Source organism: Phoenix dactylifera, unplaced genomic scaffold, assembly GCF_009389715.1.
Source record: "Phoenix dactylifera cultivar Barhee BC4 unplaced genomic scaffold, palm_55x_up_171113_PBpolish2nd_filt_p 001087F, whole genome shotgun sequence".
NCBI lineage: Eukaryota > Viridiplantae > Streptophyta > Magnoliopsida > Arecales > Arecaceae > Phoenix > Phoenix dactylifera.
The window spans coordinates 1-12,901 of record NW_024068434.1 but is presented as its reverse complement, the minus strand read 5'-3'; the positions used below and the strand labels follow the sequence as shown (position 1 = coordinate 12,901).

At 38.6% G+C, this 12,901-nt stretch overlaps 1 non-coding gene across 1 annotated transcript; it reads left to right on the top strand.

Annotated features, from left to right (window-relative positions):
- The first annotated feature begins 447 nt into the window (after positions 1-447).
- On the top strand, positions 448-553 carry LOC120107943. The gene has a single exon (XR_005509527.1). It is a non-coding gene; the product is annotated as a small nucleolar RNA R71 (small nucleolar RNA).
- Positions 554-12,901: the final 12,348 nt, after the last annotated feature.

The window sequence follows — 12,901 nt, the reverse complement described above, 5'->3', positions numbered from 1 at the left end:
TTGGAAAATGGGTCATTACCCGGTCTGGGTTGTGTTTGAGCAGCATTGATGTGTTCTTGCACGAGTTCGGAGAATTGGGGCGTTGAGGGGCACTCATGAATAGGGTGGGCTGGGCTAGAACAAATAGTACACACTTGTGCTTGGGAAGAGTTCATGTAATGCCCACCTATCATCAGTTGGTCAATCTTATGGGACAATGCATCTACCTTGCTAGACAGGTCCATAGAATGACTTATTTCACAAATGGTCCCTTTTCTTTGAGAACTCGGGGGTGCTTGACGAGAACATGAAGCATGGTGGAGGGAGTTTTCATTAAGATTTTCAAATAATTTCCATGCTTCATGCTCATTTTGAAGCATAAAAGTGCCCCCGCATGCAGCATCGATCATCTGACGGTTTCGTTCTGTCAATCCGTCATAAAAACATTGCACTAGTTGCCACTTAGGTATTTGATGATGAGGGCATTTACGGATTAGGTCCCTAAATCTCTCCCAAGTTTCATGAAATTCTTCTCCCTCAGTTTGGGAGAAGCTTGTAATGGCACGTCTAAACTGGTTCGTTCTTCCTATGGGAAAGTATTTTTTAAGGAATTCTTGTTGCATTTGATCCCAAGAACGAATTGAGTTGGCTTCTAAAGAATTCAACCATTGCTTGGCTCTATCTTTAAGGGAGAAGGGGAATAACCTAAGTTTCAGAGCATCATCAGTGAAATTCTGAATCTTGACAGTGGTGCAAATTTCAAGGAATTCATCTAGGTGTTTATATGGATCTTCATTGGTGAGCCCATAAAAAGATGGAAGCATTTGGATCACACTAGACTTTATTTCATATTGTACAGCTGCTACCTCAGGTAATCGAATGCAAGATGGGGAAGTGTAAATAGTGGGAGTAAAGTATTCCCTCAGGAGTTTGGGTTGTTCTTCAGCCATCTTAAGAGGTGGGTATGATCCTAATGTTTTGATCTTAGCTCGAATGTTCCTAAGGGTTCGTTCTATTTCAGGGTCAAAAGGTAATAGATTTTGTACTCTAGAACGACTACCGTGCATACACTAGTACTCGGTCAATCAAGCATGCAATAAAAGAGAAAAGCATATCAATCCTAGTCTTTGTCCTAAAATCACTAGACAGCTCCTAACTGGTTTGAAGAGGGCACCTAAGCCTCCAATCCGGTCTAATGAACCGAGTTGACCAGGTAAGCTCCCAGGTAAGTGGAGGGGTCACGATGCGTTCGCAAAGGTCCCACTTAAAACCCACTTGCCTCGAACAGATGAACTGTCTCCCTTATAGGGACAAAGCTTGCCTAGACATCAACTAAGCCACAGAGCGAAATTGGTGCAACCTTCGGTGATCTTCGTCCTATTGAGCTCGAATGTCCCTAGGGGCCAACGTCTAATTGATTTTAATTAAAGATGACACTACGTGAGATTGAGTTCACCTAAGTTGGGCAAGAGTCCGGTGATGAAATCCGGCTCTTATCTTGTTGGGGTGATTGCCCTTACTATGTGCAAATTGATTTGTGTATGTGTATCAAGCATGCATTCACACTCTTGCTGAAATTGAAATCAAACAATCACCACAAAATTTCAAGCTAATAATTAATTTAAATAAGAAAGGTTTAGAGGTTACCAAAGGAAATTTCCCCAGCAATTTTAAATTTTTTTTTAGCAAACCTCCAAAGCATTCCTTTCTGATAGCCCAGATCTCCTCTTCGATTTCTGATCAAATAAGACCAAGAGAAAAAAAAAAAATAAGTAGAAGAGAAAAAGGAGATAAGAAAAGTAACAATAATAGAGAATAATTTTTTTTATATATATATATTTTTTTTGAAAGTTTTTTTTAATTAATTAATTTTTTTTATGATAGGAAAAATAACTATGCAAGCAATCCCCGGCAACGGCGCCAAAAATTGATCGGTTCTTTTAATTTTGAAAATAAACCACGCAATAGCACGTATCTTGTAGGATAGTGATTACGGGTGTCGGTCCACAGGGATTGGAGACAAGTTATTTTTCTTTTAAAAATAAATCAAAAAGAAGGATTTGATAACTTGATTTAACTTAATTAATCTATGAGTACGAATTGAAATTTTATCAAGGTAAATAGATCTAGGGTTTGGAATCCACCACATAGCATTGCATCAAGGATTGTGTTCTTAGTTTTTATCTTTTGGAGAGGCATGCAATTTTGGCTACAAGCCTTTTAAAATAAAAGCATAAAGAGTTTTAGGAAGATCCATCTTCGGTATAGCATGAAGTGTCTACCTAAGTATGCTAATCTAGGGTGTAGCACATCTCATCTTCCTAGGCATGGATCATCTTAGACTACTTTAGCAACATGAATAGTAAATGGCATGCTCAAGGTTTAAACATCATAAAATAATTTTTCATTGAGAATGAGAATTTAAACAAACTCCAAAAAGATTAAAAGAGTAAGAACTACAATGCCCTGTTACATTGCTAGGGCTTCATCCAGCCCTAGACTAGGTGTTCAGCCGCGCATGGTGGCCGGATGTCCTTCCATCTTCAAATGAAAGCCTTTACCTCTCATTCTTCCCAGAATAACACAAACTCTTCTCTAAAAATAACTATGCAAGCAATCCCCGGCAACGGCGCCAAAAATTGATCGGTTCTTTTAATTTTGAAAATAAACCACGCAATAGCACGTATCTTGTAGGATAGTGATTACGGGTGTCGGTCCACAGGGATTGGAGACAAGTTATTTTTCTTTTAAAAATAAATCAAAAAGAAGGATTTGATAACTTGATTTAACTTAATTAATCTATGAGTACGAATTGAAATTTTATCAAGGTAAATAGATCTAGGGTTTGGAATCCACCACATAGCATTGCATCAAGGATTGTGTTCTTAGTTTTTATCTTTTGGAGAGGCATGCAATTTTGGCTACAAGCCTTTTAAAATAAAAGCATAAAGAGTTTTAGGAAGATCCATCTTCGGTATAGCATGAAGTGTCTACCTAAGTATGCTAATCTAGGGTGTAGCACATCTCATCTTCCTAGGCATGGATCATCTTAGACTACTTTAGCAACATGAATAGTAAATGGCATGCTCAAGGTTTAAACATCATAAAATAATTTTTCATTGAGAATGAGAATTTAAACAAACTCCAAAAAGATTAAAAGAGTAAGAACTACAATGCCCTATTACATTGCTAGGGCTTCATCCAGCCCTAGACTAGGTGTTCAGCCACGCATGGTGGCCGGATGTCCTTCCATCTTCAAATGAAAGCCTTCACCTCTCATTCTTCCCAGAATAACACAAACTCTTCTCTTTCCTCCTCTCTCTCTTTTTTTTTTTTTTTTTTTTTTTCTTTCTCTCGGCTGGTGGCTTCTTCTTCTTCACCGAAACAGGGGTTCTCTCCTGTTTTCCTCCTCCTCCGATCCGAGCTCCTCTCCCCCCTTTTATAGATCGCCCGAGCCTTGAAGCTGGTGATGGATTCATGGGGAACGGACGCATGATTCTTGGGACGGTCTGCACGCAAGGCTGGATCAAGGGAGCTGGTTCGATGGGAGCTGCCGTGAGATTAGCTGGGACGGCTGGCGAATGGCTTGAATCCAGAAGAGAGGGACGGCTAGATGCTTGGGCTCACGCATGATCTCACGGGATGCTGGAGATGTTGATCCGGAAAGGAGGAATCTGCGGGATTAATGGGAAAGCATCACGGGATGCTGAGAGGCTGACTTGGAACGGAAGAAGTTGAGATGGGAGGCTGGCTGCGGGATCCTTGATGGCTGAAGAGGAATGGATCTGGGGTCGTGATCGATGGGAGGAAGGAAGCGCGGGCTGAGGCGGAGGCGTTGATGAAGCGGACGGTGTGGCACGCGGACGCTGGGAGGAAGAAGCGCCACGGGATCCGGCGGAGAGAGGTGGCCGACGACGACGTTGGGGCGAGCTCCTTTGATCGCGCGGGGGAGGATTGCGTTTGTTGTGAGCGAGGCGGGATCACGGGAAGATTTGGCAACGGGAGGAACAGTGGATTAGTCGGGAAGAAGAAGAAGATAAACAGTGAATTTATTTATTTATTTATTATTTAATTTTTATATATACATAAATATATATATATATATTTGTAAAAACACTGTTCATATGAACAGTGTTTTCACGGGATACTGTTCATATGAACAGTGAATCCAGTAATTCGTCCCGAAATTATTTTTTATTTATTTTATTATTTTATTATTTATTATTATTATATTTTTTTTGTTTTAAAATTATAAATTTTATATGAAGGCACGCAAGGCATTGGTTGGGAATTGACTTTGGGTTTGAGGTGGGTCATGATTGTTGATTTGCTTGAAATTGTTCTCGAGCCCAATGTTATTTAAATTTAATTCTTCCTGAGCTACTTCAGATCGAACTCGACCTGACAAGACTAAAAATCGGACCGTGACCTAATAAAAAGGGTTAATCAAACTTTTGCCCCATACATAATTAATTATAACTTTCGATCGAATCAGGACAAAAACCCATTTAATTATAACCTCGGCTTGATTACAACTCTATTAGGTTAATAAATCAGGTCAACACAATCTCCTCCTTATATGTTTTTTTGTAGTTTTCATGAAAGATCGCAACCGGAAGAGGGACAAGTTCAGAGTCGGTTTTAAGAAAAGAATTATTTACTTCTTACCATAATTTAAATTTATTTCAATGATTATTCGATTTCATGGTAAAACAAGTAGTTATCCGTTTAAGAACATTGATAAGTGCTGGAAAAAGAATATTAAATTATAGATTAATCAGCACTTATCAATTATTGATCAACCACCAATCTCTACAATGGGTGATCATATTAGAACCCTGAATGAATTATTCACTCCTGCATCCGCTAGTCCACCTACAGTGTTGCCAATAAATAACGCAGCCCAATTTAAAATTCGGGCTGCGACAATAAATAAGCTACCCAAATTCCATGGGTTTGAAAGGGAGGCAACCCAACATGTAAATATTATATAAAAATAAAAATAAAAATAAAAAAATAAAAAATAATAAATTACTAACATGCAGGTTTGAGGGTTTTTGGCCCAAATTGTCACTTTATCCATCCATATGCTTGCTTGGTCGACCTCTCCTGATTTATCTGTCAGTAATCACGAGGGACTGCCAGTGAGATACTGGAGGAAGGTCAATTTCGATAAGAGCCAGTGCTTCTTCTCGAATAGAGCTCCTTGCAGAAATTCCCCTGAACTCTTCTCTTTTTATCAGGTAACTTCTTCTATGTCTTATTACTGCTTTAAATCTTCTTTAACATTGAGGACAATGTTAGATTTAGGTATGGGGGTGAGAATATTTTTGATCTTTCATGCAAAAAAAAAAAAAATTAAATTAAAATTAAAATTAAAATTAAAAAAAAAAATTTAAAAAAAAAGGGAGTTCTAATTTTTAACTCAAACTCTAATCTTTTTGGCTGTACAAACTAGGAATTGCTTTGACAATAGCTTTGAGTTAAGGAATATGATAGCAGTTCTAGTTTGAGTTTTCATTTCACCTATCTTCTGCTAACATGATAGAAGACGATTTGGCACCCACACGTAAGCACATGAATAGTGGGGTATGTATACTTGCAACTAATATAAATACTTTTAATCTTCGGGATAATTTAAAGTTATATGTGTGATGAACACCCTAATCAAAAAAAAAGAAAAAAAAAAGAAAAAAAAGATAAAATAAAATAAAAATAATGAGTTTATTTTAAGTCTTCTCACTGAGTAACCGGGCCTCTTGCCTGACAAGCAGCGAGTGTTCGCATAAAAAGGTGAGGATGATTAAGATTAAACTCTGAGTGACTAATTTGGCCTTGAAGCCTAGTTAACTTGAGTTATTAAGCCTGTTAGGGTGTTTCTACACCTAGTGCCCTGAGCCATCTGGATCGGGAGTCATTGGCCTAACACTCGCTACATGGGTCAGCTAGAAAGCTTAATAAGGCTCGATATTGCACAAGTCATTCTTCTTAGCATTCAGTCTGAAAAAAAAAGAATAAATAAATCCGGGGTGTTCATTACCATTTAACTCTAGAAAGTCTTGAAAATTGGAGTGATCATGTTGGAAGTAAGTGAAAGCCACTCATTTATATGATACTATCTTGCACCTCACTACATTCTTGACTTGTTAGCAGATAGATGGGGTGTAATGAAACTTGAGTTAGAGTCTGTTTAAATATGATAACAACAAGTCTCTATTGTCCTTGCAATTCTAGTTTCATACAGTAATACTTGTTCAAATTTCGAGTTAAAATTTGGAAATTCCTGACTGATGAAGTTTGTGGGTAACTTTACTGCAAACCCTCACGAGACAACACTCGTCCGCTAGGGTAACCTAGAGGTTTAACGGCTTGTTGCACATGCTAAGTGCAATCGTAATGCTCTACGAAAGTGAGTATTTATCTTAGGATATTTATATAATAAATAATACTTTTGCTCTCTCATTTTATCATTTTCGCACTGAATTGCTAGAGACTAGCAATAAGCTAGTTGGGGGGTGTGATGAGAGCACAAAAGTGCGACATACATGTCACTAAAATTAGTGTTATTGCTAACGGATAATGATAAATTCACTGGATTAATATTATATTTGGGTTTGACACAGATCATCATAAATTAGAGATAAAATGCACATTAAGTACAAATTTGACTTCAGAAGGATCCCTTCCCAGATCCGACCCGGTTGAAGATCGGGTCGGGTCCGAGTCGGGTTCGGGTCCGAATCGGGTCCGAGTCGGGTTCGGGTCCGAGTCGGGTTCGGGTCCGAATTGGGTCCAATTTTTCTGTGCTTTTGGGAAAGAATTTTGGGCAAATCTAATTTGGCCATATCATAACTATGAGGTGCTGGGTGACCCATGACTTGAAAGAATTGCACTTGCCCTCCAGTCAGAACAGATGAACCGTGACGAACTCAGTCCGTCCGTCTACAAGCCAAATTTCATATCACACTATTTTTTAACTATATGACTAATTGGACGGAACTCGGTATCTCCCAGCTCCCATCTCAGGAGGGCAAAGAAAGTCCCAGTGAAAGAGTAGATGCCCTATAAGCCAATTATTTGATGGGTTTCTCTTTGTAATCCTCCAAATCATGTACTTTGACACTCGATATATATCAATAAAGGCATTGTGTTTCATCATTTGCTGCTTATCTATTTTATTATTGGATGATGAACCCCATAAATTAGGACATTGGTTTTAAGGGTTATGATGAGATCATACCAGTGAGATCTAAAATCCTAAAATCCTAATTTAGAATATTCCCAGTCAAATTGGTATATTGAGTCGGGGATCAATATTACCGGAAAGACTGGCACATCTTATGTATGCTCAATGTAGAGGGTGATTGATCTCACAATCACTTGTGTGAGACACTAATACAAAGATGTGGGTGCTCATTAGAGGAATGAGTTCACTGAAATGACCAGCCATGAGAACATCTTATGGATTCTTACTTAATTATCAAAAGATGGTTCTCATAGTGGAAATTGTGCAAGTGATCCTTAGACCTGAGATCACCATGGTACCTTGTACACTTGAAGCTATGTTTTGGTTTACCCTCATTCACGACATTGCGTTGTGTACGGGATATTCTGGATATGGTGGATTTTGTACGAAGGTTGTGAGTAGGTCAACAAGGAATCAGTCACTTCTAGTAAGAGAAGGTAACATCCTACTTACTCTAATCTTATGATGATTCACGAAGCCTTTGATCAAAGCAAAATGAATATTAGAAAGAGTTTCTAATGTTTCATTGTTTGAATTATCATATAAAAGATTGAGAGAGACATGAATAAGTGATTGAGTTTGATATTGATCCATACTCGAGCACTTATTCAGGATGCAGTATGACTGAGGGATTGAATTGCACAGTAACTTTCCACTGAAGGGTATATTTGGATTTGTCCAATACATTCCTCATCTTCCGGGTAGACATGATACGTTGCTAGACGTCAATCATGTCTTGTGGGTTGATCGGATCAAAGAGTTTGATTAGATCAAAGCATCAGAAAGGTTCTGATTGCTAAGTCAGGTTTAGCACTAAATTGAACCTAAATTGGATTAGAGGTATTCTAATCAGGTTAGGTCAACTTGCACCTGCACCTACTGCTAGCTAAGATAAGGAACCCAATGGGTCACACACAAGGGAATTGATCAAGGGTCTAATTGGATTAGATCATGTTTGCAAGATGAACATGCTAGCACGTGTTGCAAACCCTAGCTCCTGATTCAAATTAAATTCGAATATGATTCTTAGATTTGGTTGATCTAATATGATTAGATCATGACCTAATATGGGTTAGCCAAGAGTTGAAACCCATTTGGCTTTAATTAGACCTGATTTGATTAGGTTTAATGTTTTCTTTAAGTTGGTTAAACCCAATTGGATTGGGTTTGATAGGGCCTTCACTTCTGGACCATTGGATCGCTTCCTGGATGAAGGATCTGGTCCACTGGTTGGCGCCTTCATCTGGACCATTGGATGGCTTTCTGGATGAAGGATCTGGTCCACTGGTTAGCGCCTGAATCTGGACCACTGGATGGCTCTCTAGATGAAAGATCTGGACCGTTGCTCAGCGCCTGAATCTGGACCACTGGATGGCTCTCTGGATGAAAGATCTGGACCGTTGCTCAGCGCCTGAATCTGGACCATCGGTGATGGCATCTTACTTCTGGACCATTGGATGGCACCCTGGATGATGATGTCTTGATCTGGACATTAGATGGCACCTAGATCTGGACCATTGGCTTTGGTTCACTGCATTTGGGCCCTTGGATCATCAGGATTTAAGAGGGAGATGTGAGAAAGAAGTTGATACACCCTTCTCCTTAGCACCCCATCATGATGGGATGCATCTCTTGGCACATGCCTCATCATGATGAGGTGTGTAGATGGGATGCATCCCTTTATGATGCATCCCTCCATCTCTTATAAATAAGGAGGTGCCTTGGGGTTCTAAAGATCATCCAAGAAAAAGCCTCTCCTTCTCTCTCCCTTATCCCTTCTTTCTTACAAGTCTCTCTCTTTTGTCCTAACCCAAGACAAGAGGGTCTTCTTTAGGACAAAAAGGCTAGTGAATGTTTTAGAGGTAGAAAGGAAGAAGGAAGTGAAGGAAAATCAACCAATTAAATCCTTTGGAAGGATTGAACAATTAGAATCAAGTTTTGGTGGAGCTAGAGTCTTGAACCCATTCCTGTGTGGATCAACATCGGAGGGTGAACATTTGGGCACCTTAGGACATCTTCAGATATATTGGATATAGCGTGATAGGTATTCTTCTATACCAAGATTATATTTTCTACATTATTTGGTTATACTATTAAGGCGATCTTGGCTTATTAGGATTTCATATAATGGGTTTTATAAGAAAATTTTATAATCCCGTATCTTCCGCTGCGCCCTAGGGCACTGGAAAATCCTAACATTGGTATCAGAGCCACTCTTAATCAGTTTAACCAAATGATAATACATGCTATTATCTTGATGCTATGAGATAGCTAGGTTGTTTGTATGCATGATTAGTTTATGCTATGAGATAGTGTTATATTCATGTTGTAGCACAGTATAATTGCTAGTACTAAATTATAGAATGTGCAATGAGACCAATATAGTAGTATGAAAACTTTGGGCTGACCCATTCTGGAACAATCGACTCAGTTGGTGTCTAGAAAGGAAGCCACAGGTGGTTACTTAATTAGGACCTCACTCTCTGAGTGAGGGGTGCCTCCCACCTGCTTTCCTGGCCAATTATTTGATTGTCCTTTATGGTTGAGCTTAATGTTAGTAAGATACTACTATTTGAAAGCCCTCACCAAATTCATAATTAAGTCGTAGTGTTAATTGCTTTAAGCTGAGCCATTCTGAATCAATTGACTAAGTTGGTGTCTAGGAAAGAGGCTACAGGTGGTTATTTAATTAGGACCTTACTAAGTAAGGAGAGCCTCCCATCTGCTTACCTGGCCAACTATTTGATTGACCTCCATGGAAAAGCTAATTGCTGATATAACACTATAAAGGTCCTTCCTTCATGCTTAGATATTATTATGTCAATATCTACGCTAGCTTGTTGTGATTCCCACAAGGCTAGTATTAGGGATTGATATTGTAATATCTTGGTGCATATGATGCATATGGCATATTTTAATATGTTGCCTTGTTGTGATTCCCACAAGGGCAGCATTATTCAAATATGACTGTATAAAAATGAAGGGTTTGACTTAACTAGACACAATAGTTTGTTGTGATTCCTACAAGACTATATGTGTGCTAGAGGACAGAATAAAGTTGGGAATTGCATGGGATGCAATTGGAAAGAGTTTCCTACCTTTGAACTTATAAGGGCTTGTTGTGATTCCCACAAGGTCTTTTATAAGGAATTTGGATCTCAACCCCACTAAGAAAATTAGTATTTTCTCGTTCATCATACTTGAGGGTTATGATATTCAACAAAAATAGTGGGAGTAACAATTAGATAAAAGTCCTTGTCTGATTGAATACATGTCATCATGATTGGTCTGCTTATATTAGTGTTCTTTGTAATTATAGATTAATTCTGCAAAAATGGCATCTTCACTCTCACTTAGAGGTATCTTAGATACAAACAAATTGACTGGTCCCAACTATGTGGATTGGTTGAGAAATTTAAAGATTGTTCTCACACAAGAAAAACTTTCCTACATTCTTGAAACCCCTGACCTAGGGTCAGCAGGGGAAGATGCAACTGAGGAGGAATTGGCCACATATCGTATGTGGAAAAATGATAGTTTGACTGTCAAATGTATCATGCTTGCTTCTATGAATAATGAATTGCAGAGGCAGCATGATAGCATGGATACTCACTCCATACTCCTTAACTTAAAGGAGTTATATGGTGAGCAGAGCAGAACTGCTAGATATGAGATATCTAAACAGTTGTTCCGTGCTAGAATGATCGAGGGATCATCTGTGCAAGACCACTGTTTAAAGGTTATAGACTTAATCACTCGATTAAGTCAACTTGGTTTTGCTATGGACAGTGAGCTCAGTCAGGATTTGATCCTGCAATCACTACCCGACTCATTCTCGCAGTTTGTCATGAATTATCACATGAACAAACTGAATTCCTCCCTGCCTGAGCTTCTAAATATGCTGAAAACAGCAGAGTCTCACATCAAGAAGGACAAGGGTCCGATCCTTCTTGTTGGTGAGAGCTCAAAGAAGAAGTCGGGCAACAAGGGTTCAAAGAAAAAACTAAACCCTAAGAGTCGCATCAAAAAGAAGAAGGGAAAGAAAATCTCTGGACTCGGTACCTGTTTCCACTGTGGCAAGACGGGGCATTGGAAAAGGAACTGCAAGAGCTTTCTTGCAAGTGTGAAGACTGATGCAAGTGTTGCATCAAAAGGTATGTTTTTATTACATGCCAATATGACATTAAGTTCTTCTGATTCTAATGCATGGGTATTGGATACCGGTTGTGGTTCTCACATATGCAAATCTTTGCATGGACTGCAGAAAATTAGAAGACTGAAGAAAGGTGACTTCGAGCTATATGGCGCTGGAGGAGAATCCATCCAGGCTGAAGCTGTTGGCACCTACATACTGGAGCTACCCTCCGGAAAGTTCTTGAAGCTAGAAGACTGTTATTTTATGCCAAAAATCATTAGAAATGTAATTTCAATTCCTTTGTTGCTTAAGAAAGGATTCGAAATAAATGGAAAGAGCAATGGTTGCTCTATTTCTTTATCTAATGAGTATTATTGTCATGGCACTATGGAAAATGGTCTTTTAGTATTATGTCTTAATAATGTTATGTTTCATATTGGCAAAGATAATAAAAGAAAAAGAGAAAATATTAATAATACCCTCCTCTGGCATTACCGATTAGGTCATATTAGTGAGACAAGGTTACATAAGTTGTATAAAGATAAATTCTTTGACCCTTATGATTTTGAATCATTAGGAACTTGTGAATCTTGTCTTATGGGTAAAATGACCAAGTCTCCATTCTCGAGACATGGAGAAAGGGCAAGTGAGTTGTTAGAACTCGTACACACTGATGTGTGCGGTCCTATGTCAACTCAAGCTAGAGATGGATACTCTTACTTCATCACATTTACTGATGACTTATCAAGGTTCGGTTTTGTGTATCTAATGAAACATAAATCCGAAGCCTTTGATAAATTTAAAGAGTATCAAAGTATGGTCGAAAAACAAACTGGAAAGTGTATTAAAATCCTTCGATCTGATCGAGGAGGAGAATACCTTTCTAGTGAATTTTTAGACTATCTTAAATTAAAGGGTATACTCTCTGAATGGACACCTCCATATACGCCACAATTAAATGGTGTAGCTGAAAGAAGGAATCGTACCTTATTAAATATGGTACGGTCCATGATGTGCTTCACAAATCTTCCAATTTTCTTTTGGGGACATGCCCTAGAAACTGCTGCATTAGTATTAAATAGAGTACCATCTAAGTCTGTATCTAGCACTCCATATGAGATATGGAAAGGAAACAAACCTAATCTTAAGTATCTTAAGATATGGGGTTGTCATGCTTATGTCAAAAGAAATTTTGGACATAAGCTAAGTGCTAGATCGGACAAATGTATATTTGTAGGTTATCCTAAAGACAGTTTAGGATCTATCTTCTATAATCCTACCGAACAAAAGGTATTTGTTGCTAGGCATGCCACTTTCTTGGAAAAAGAGTTTTTTTTAGAAAAGGGCAAGGATAGAAGAATTGAACTTGATGAAGTTCAAGACCTACAAGGTGAGACACATAATAATCCTCAACCAGATGTACCCATGGAAGAGGTACAGCCACTACACACTACTCCTTTTCGAAGGTCAGAAAGAGTGCGAAATGCACCTGAGAGGTATGGATTTATTATTGAGAATGATGAAGCCCACATCGTTGATAA